Source organism: Periplaneta americana, unplaced genomic scaffold, assembly GCF_040183065.1.
Source record: "Periplaneta americana isolate PAMFEO1 unplaced genomic scaffold, P.americana_PAMFEO1_priV1 scaffold_29, whole genome shotgun sequence".
NCBI lineage: Eukaryota > Metazoa > Arthropoda > Insecta > Blattodea > Blattidae > Periplaneta > Periplaneta americana.
In genome coordinates, this window is record NW_027185510.1 from 180,594 (window position 1) to 189,284 (window position 8,691).

Genomic DNA, 8,691 nt, shown 5'->3' on the forward strand with positions numbered 1-8,691 from the left:
ATTTTGAAGCTTGGAACCCAAAGTTTTTCAGAAAAATAGTAGTTTTCAGTGAAATTTCAATTTTCCTACATCATTTTCCTATTTTCCAAAATCTATCTTTCGTCAGTTTTGAGAACTAATTAATTGCATATCAGAATAAAACAAAACACACACTACAATAAACAATAGACTATTACACGGAGGCCATGACCTACAGGATTGCCGACATAGAGTTCAGATGGCTCAGATTATTTCACATCATAATTCAATATGTCTATCTTTATTTGTGTAATTTTTTGATAACCTATAAAAAATAATTTACAGGTCTGATTCCCTAGTCTGTAGTTTTCTGAGTACAGCTGTGTATTGGATATTAAGAACTACAAAACTTAATGTTTTATGACATTATTACCATTAAAATGAAATATTATTATAGTTAATGCAACACATAATAATATACTGATGATATGAAAGTGAATCCTTTTGGGGCTTTAAGTAAGTAGACGCAGAGAGAATATTTTATATTAGATCTTCATTTTTATAATTTACAGAGTAACGGCTATATATGTTACTGAAAACTATAAAACTTACGTAAGGTAACTATATTGTTATTAAAAATGAAATACTTTTATAGTTATTAATCAAGTAGTGTGGGTCTTTTTCATATACAGTATTTAATGGCAGTGTGGTATAGATATGTATAATTATGATGTCTGATTTTAGCTGCATTTTAAACTGCATACAAATTAATTTAATATTTCTTTGGTTCAATAGATTAGATTTGTGATCGCTGGCAAGCATATTTTGTTGTAGGGAAAATAGAATGCCATTTCACTTCTTGCTACCGTGATGAGTAAGTTTATTTCCTGCAACCAGCAACGAATGAAACACTGAAACTGCTAACGATTTATGACGGACAATTTTATTTAGGGCGCATATAAGATTCTACAACTCTGACATATCATTCGCCTCATTTTCCGCATCTCAGCAATAGATTCCTCACAACAGCCTATATTACAGAAAATATACGGGATAACATTTATTGTTACACAAATTAATCCAGCAGTATTTGGTAGATCAGTATTGTCTGGAGGAAGCGCAAAAATTACAATTCCTAAGAAAAGACCAAAAGGTATTACTTACTGGTAAAATAAGAGGCCTACAAGATTTTGTAGTCTCTTGATCACCTCAGCAAGATCTCTTAGTGGGAAAAAGTGATTCTGCCCTCTACATTTCAGGGTAGTTCACGAAACATGCAGCAGCTATACCAAGATGCTAAGTCTTTTGTTCAAAGCATGACAAACCTTACATTTTCTTAAGTTTCACCTACAATCCGCAATGACCTGAATTAGCTACTTCATTACTCCCAAGTGAAAAACTCGCTGATCGTCCTGACATTGTTACTTGCGATTTCGCATTAAAACTCAAGAACTGGAGACGGATAAGTTCAAGAAAAAGTATTTGGTATAAAAAGAAACATTCAGAGGGAGAATGTTTCACTATTATGAAAGCAAATAACTTTCAAAATGTCAAGTATTCTTCACTGAAAATAAATCTGAAAAAATGTTATTTGAACATCTCACGAACTTAGTTTGCAGCAGCATTTGCTGCACAAGCCACTAGTTTACATTTAAACCCGTGTAATGCTGTTTTACATTGATGGTAGTGCAATGACGTGCACTCTCGGGTGGAAAATACATTTGTGTCGACATTTCTTACAACTTCGCAACGCGGCGAAGGGTCGACGACTGCACAGGACTGGCTTTATTCCGCTGCAGTGCTGCAGTCTCGAGTTATCACGGCACTGCAGCTGCTCGCACCACGAGGGGGGGGGGTGCTGTGTAACTGTGCGCCAATGCGATGTCAGGATGACACATATCTATTCTAAAGTCTGTTTTCTATTTATCAGCCTCAACGTTAAAATCTTGCGCTATTTTGCATGATTTCATGCAGTCAAAATAAAACTGGAGTTTTTGTTCAGAGGTTCTGCAGTAATACGGAGGTTTGAGGGACACTGGGACTGAGTTTTGAAGCTTTTAATGTTTTTGATTAATTTATTTCAAATTCGGCAGGTTTGTTGTGTGTGTATATTTAAATAACAGTACCAAATTTCATCAAGTTTTATTCATTAGTTACTAAGGGTGCTATGCATAGACATTTTGCTAGCCCGCGCTACGAACGTGCTAAACTAGCCCTGGCTATCGACTGATTACTTGTACAGGATTCATATCATATCATATTGCTAACACTGGTTTATGAATACGAAAAACGTTAGTTCGCTGATCATACACCAGAAGTCCGTGCTAAGAATGTCTATGATTATGGCCCATAGACATTAATTTTCATTTATTTTAATAATATTAAATTAATATTAAATATGACTCGGTTAAGAGAGAAGTTTTATATGATATTCTTATTGAATTTGGTATTCCCAAGAAACTAGTTCGATTAATTAAAATGTGCCTCAGTGAAACTTATGGCAGAGTCCGTATAGGCCAGCTTCTGTCCGATGCTTTTCCAATTCACTGCGGGCTAAAGCACTGTCACCTTTACTTTTTAACTTCGCTCTAGAATATGCCATTAGAAAAGTTCAGGATAACAGAGAGGGTTTGGAATTGAACGGGATACATCAGCTTCTTGTCTATGCGGATGACGTGAATATGTTAGGATAAAATCCAGAAACTATTAGCGAAAACACGGAAATTTTACTTGAGAAAGTAAAGAGATAGGTTTGGAAGTAAATTCAGAAAAAAAAGTATATGATTATGTACGAAATGGAGGTGGAAAAATTCAAATATCTTGGAGCAACAGTAACAAATATAAATGATACTTGGGAGGAAATTAAATGCAGAATAAATATGGGAAATGCCTGTTATTATTCGGTTGAAAAGCTTTTGTCATCTAGTCTGCTGTCAAAAAATCAGAAAGTTAGAATTTATAAAAGTTATATTACCAGTTGTTCTGTATGGTTGTGAAACTTGGACTCTCACTTTGAGAGAGGAATAGAGATTAAGGGTGTTTGAAAACAAGGTTCTTAGGAAAATATTTGGGGCAAAGAGGAATGAAGTTACAGGAAAATGGAGAAAGTTACACAACACAGAACTGCACGCATTGTATTCTTCACCTGACGTATTTAGGAATATTAAATCCAGATGTTTGGGATGGGCAGAGCATTTAGCATGTGTGAGCGAATCCAGAAATGCATATAGAGTGTTATTTAGGAGGGCAAAGGGAATAAGACTTTTGGGGAGGCAGAGACGTAGATGGATGGATAATATAAAAATGGATTTGAGGGAGGTGGGATATGAAGATAGAGACTGGCTTAATCTTGCGCAGAATAAAGATCGATGGCGGGCTTATGTGAGGGCGGCAATGAACCTGCGGGTTCCTTAAAAGCCATTTGTAAATAAGTAAGTAATTTTAAATTATGCGTAAATTCAAAATATAGTTCTAGCTGATGGCTTCAGAATTGTTTGTGCTTTTAAACATTTTCTGTGAGGGACTTACATTCCATGATAAAGAAAACTGCGTATGGATTTTTAAATTTGAGAATTGGTTCACGAGATAAATATTTTCTTACAAATAATAATTTTTGCTTAATAATTTTCTTTAATTTTTTTAAAGTTAAAAATTCATGTCATGAAAAGTTTTCGGTAAAGAACTCATTCCATACACAGCTTTGTGTATTGGACTAAGCTGAGTATTCTTGCAAAGTTTCATGTAAATCGGAGCAAACGGAAGCCTTCAACATAAATGATCGCATTAAGTTATGCAACTCCTGAAATAAGGCCGTTCTATGTTGACCAAAGCCCTAGTTTTGAGAAAACTTTATTTTTAGTGGGTGTGGTAGGTTTAAGAGAGCTGCGCGTAGCATCTTAAAAATGGTCGCCAGAGCTTTAAAATTTGTAGGTGGGGGTTAAATATAGGACAGAATGTTAAACAAATTATGTTGTTGTTTAGTCAACTATTCGAAGACAGGTTTGAACCTCACAAGTGACACCAACAAAACACTGAGGCAACTAGACCAAGAGATAATGGGGTAGGGTGGTCAGTTACTTTTCCCCTCCATTGCATACATCGCCGACTAGGTGCATATTACACTAGTCAGACTTCAGATGCATACAAACAATTATTTTTCCTCTGACACATATCGTCAAGTGAGATGTACTGCCTGATAATAGATAGGCTATACATATCAGCCAGAACTTCAATCAGAGGATATAAACAATTGTATAAGATAATTATTTATGGGTCCCGTGCCGTGGCGTCGCGGTCTAAGGCATCCCGCCTAGGACTCGCGTTACGGAATGCGCGCTGGTTCGATTCCTCATGGGGGAAGAAATTTTCTCATGAAATTTCGGCCAGTGTATGGGACCGGTGCCCACCCAGCATCGTGATGCACTTGGGGAGCTACGATAGGTAGTGAAATCCGGTTGCGAATACCAGCTATATCGGCTGGGGGGATCATCGTGCTAACCACATGATACCTCCATTCTGGTTGGATGATCGTCCACCTCTGCTTCGGCATGTGGACGTGAGGCCAGCAGCTGGCTGGTCGGTCTAGGCCCTTCACGGGCTGTACCGCCACGGATTATTAATTATTTATGGAAAGAAACAAAAATGTTTATTCTTACTATTTTGGCCAAAAATTCAGTCCTAGTGTCCCTCAAGGAAGAATTTTCATGAAGATCCTAAATAAAAAAATAGTGCAATAAGTAGTTAAAATATTTTGTATATTTGTTTCGTTTCAGTAAGAAATCTTTACCAATATTCCTCTCATAAAACTAGAAAAATTTGTACAGAAGTGTGTTTAAAAATATCCTAATTTAGTCTATTTATATTTTGGTTATAATAAGATTTTCTGTAAGTTATAGAATTGGGAAATTTTGAGAATTGAACTTGGTTCAATTTTTCTATATCTGAGGGAATCTCCTTATATGAACGATATCATGTTTTAATATGCTAATGTACTTTTTGTTTTACACTGAGCTATCCGATGCGCAGTATGCTATTTTGAATTAACATGATATTAGTGCTATAAAGCAGAATTGACATATCTAAAAGAATATTTTTGTCTACCTTACACAGCCCTATCGGACAGATAGGCAGAGGTACCTTCAAGCGGCACGTGATGTGTAAGAGATGAATGTTGTGTAACAATATTTGAGGAGAAGAAACAAACCAACTCTTGACTTTCGGTACTTGAAAAGCAATCCTACAAAAGACAATTGCACTTTATCTACGTGGTTGTCACCTGGTTCAAGAATTGTAAATTTGTTTTGTTGGGTTTTTAGCTTTTCAAAGTGTAGGTAAAATGGAAGCGGTTTTGGTTACATTAATCGTTTTCAGAGAGAGTGTTGTTTTATTGGAGAGATTATGGATGACTAAAAGGGGAATTTTGAGGAATTTTGAATGAAATTAGAAGAAAATTAGGTGGAAATAATTAAAAACTTCTCATAAAAAGAAAGTGCGGCCGTTTGCAGTAACGACGAAAAACCACACTATCGTGTAAAACATCATTTACAGGACATTTCTTTCATAAACGGTGTCAGTGTCCATATAACGATATAAGACCATATGTCCACATCTGTGGAGTAACGGTTAGCGCGTCTGGCCGCAAAACCAGGTGGCCCGGGTTCGATTCCCGGTCGGGGCAAGTTACCTGATTGAGGTTTTATCCGGGATTTTCCCTCAACCCAATATGACCATTTGCTGGGTGACTATTGGTGCTGGACTCCGGACTCAATTCACCGGCATTATCACTTTCATCTCATTCAGAAGCTAAATAACCTAAGATGTCGATAAAACGTCGTAAAATAACCTACTAAAAATTAAAAAAATCAATTTAAATATGTAGGTTTGTAGAGAAGGTACATCCAGTAAATATATAAGTGCACTTGTACGAGGTGGAGATAATTATTTTTCTCAGCTAAGAGGTGTAGGGCTCATCAGTAAGGTCTACATTGTGTTATGTTACACAAAGCATTGAAGATTTTACACTATTTTGAAGATGGCAAATGTGACACCTTGGGGGCAAGAGATGACTACAACAATATAGCCTATCACAAAATTACGATATTCAAATTGTACTTTCATTCATTCATTCATTCATTCATTCATTCATAGTGTTCTGTCCAAGGACAGGTCTTTCACTGCAGACTCAGCTTTCTCTAACCTTTTCTATTTTCTGCCTTCTCTTTGTTTCCACATAATATGTCCATGTATCTTAATCATCTGATATCTTCTTCTGCCCTGAACACTTTTCTCGTTTACCATTCATTCCAATGCATCCTCCAGTAGGCAGTTTCTTCTTAGCAAGTGACCCAACCAATTGCTTTTCCTCTTCCTGATCAGTTTCAGCATCATTCTTTCTTCATCCATTCTTTCCAACACAGCTTCATTTCTTATTCTGTCTGGCCACTTCAACCTTCCATTCTTTTCCATATCCACATTTCAAATGCTTCTATTTGCTTCTCTTCACTTCGTCGTAACGTCTATGTTTCTGCCGTCAATGCTACACTCCACACAAAGCACTTCACTGGTCTCTTCCTTAGTTCGTTTTCCAGAGGTCGACAGAAGATGCTCCTTTTTCTATTAAAAGCTTCCTTGGCCATTGCTATCCTCCTTTTGACTTCCTGGCAGCAGCTTTTACTTTAATATGTACAAATTATTTACCGAGTGACAGATTTGTTCCGGTTGTCAAACTGCATGCTGCGTGCCGTTCAGTTTTGCGTCCACTCTGATGTTTTATGAATGAATCAAAAACCTATTTCGTTATTTCATTCAGCTGTGCGCTCCGCTGAGTTGCTGTACAGGAGAAGCTCGCAGTCGCTCCGTTGGCGACTGTAAACTTCCCAAGTTTCCTAGTTTTTACGTTATGAAATATACACGAATGTGATGTTCATGAAACCTAATGCATTTCCTCAAAGTTTCGTAGTACGGACAAGAGACTTTCACACGGATAGTAGCAGTGCTGATGCCTCTATTCGGTGCTCAGACTTAATTGGCCTGATACGTGGGAAATGCTACAGGCTTTCCTACAAACATTGCTTATGGCAGAAAATTGCGGTTAAATAAATAAGAATGTGTGAAATAGTACGTACTTTCTTTTTAAATATTTGACGAAGTAACTAAAAGTAGCTCTTTAAATAAAATATTGGTAAATTAATTTTTCACGATAATTTCTACATGCTCTTCTTAGAAGGAGAATAATTGTGTGCTATGTATGAGAAGGAACTAGATACATAGGGAACCTATTACAATATTCACAGAGGTAATAGATCAAGTCATGCGAACCAGTTTTGACAGATAATTTTCTTGATCCGTCAATAGTTTTGGGAGTACGAAGCATAACGTGTTTTAACGCTCCTTGAGGTCATTGCTCCGCAGTGGGGACGAGTGTAACTCCAAGACTTGCGAGAGGAGAATGTAAACAAAAACGTCTCATCACATACGTTTCGATCAAATTACTGTACTATCGTAACACTTAACACATTATTTAACAATACTGTAAACTTAATTTCTTTTCTAAATTAATTTATTTTTAATTCCTTCAAAGATAATAACTTGAATGTAGATTGAGTTATAGGATGTGTATTCGTAATAATGTTATTTTGAGTTTACATCTAATGCAAAGGAATCTTTAATGGAAATAGATACAGTGAATGTTAGATTAAGTTTCATGGCACTAAACTTAAAGTTAAAGTGGTTATAGCGTCATAAAGAATATTATTTTGATGTACCGAAGTACGTACTGTTGGTGACTGGTAAATCCGGCCCTGTAACGAATTTCACCCACTCCACTTCTAACAGTCCGCTAGCTGTCAACAAACACGTGACAAACCGAGGTAGAGGGTAGAGAAGAGACAGCCCTGCTACTGCTACTATTGATAAAGAAAACATATTACTCACCGGTGAATCATAATGCTGTTGCTTCAATTATATTAGCCTCAGAAACCGTTTTAGTTGTATTTGATAACAGCCACCCCATTAACTGAACACATTAACCTGTTCAAATATTTTATTTACTATTACATATTACTTGCTTATTTTCTGTTACAAAAAAGGGCGCTGTTTAAAAAAAACAGCACTATATGAACAATTGGATACACTTAGATAAATCACACGAGAAATGCCGAAATTCAAACATTAACCAAAATTACATATTGCAAGAAAGGGACGAATTCACATTGCATATTTCTGACAACAAAATCAGAAGGAAAATAAGTTTGAAAAGATTTCTGGTAAATTACTACGTGCATTAGTTCGCCGAAATTAACTATTTCATCAAACATTTGTGACCAATGGTAATTAAAACATTATTGGAAACTTAGGACTGCAGTGTCCTAAATGTAATACATCAAATAGCAAATACACATTAAAGCGATCTGAGGGTATTCTGAAAATGACTATAACTACATCTAAATAGTAAATACTAGTTCGCTATTATGTAGTTTAATTAGTAACGGGAAAACGTTTTGCCTATCCAGTCGCAGTCCTTTCAACAGCTGTAAATGAATTAACATACTCCTTTAATAAATTGCGAGTTAATCACACTCTTCAGTAATATCAAAATTGTTTCGATAAGCTAACTGCAAATTAAGAGAAAGTGCCAGCCAGCTCTCTGCTGTAAAAATAGAATAAAATAATACTTTTAAGAAGTCGCGTTGTGAAAGTAGCTAGCAATAAATTTTCACAGGAAAGAAGTGTAGG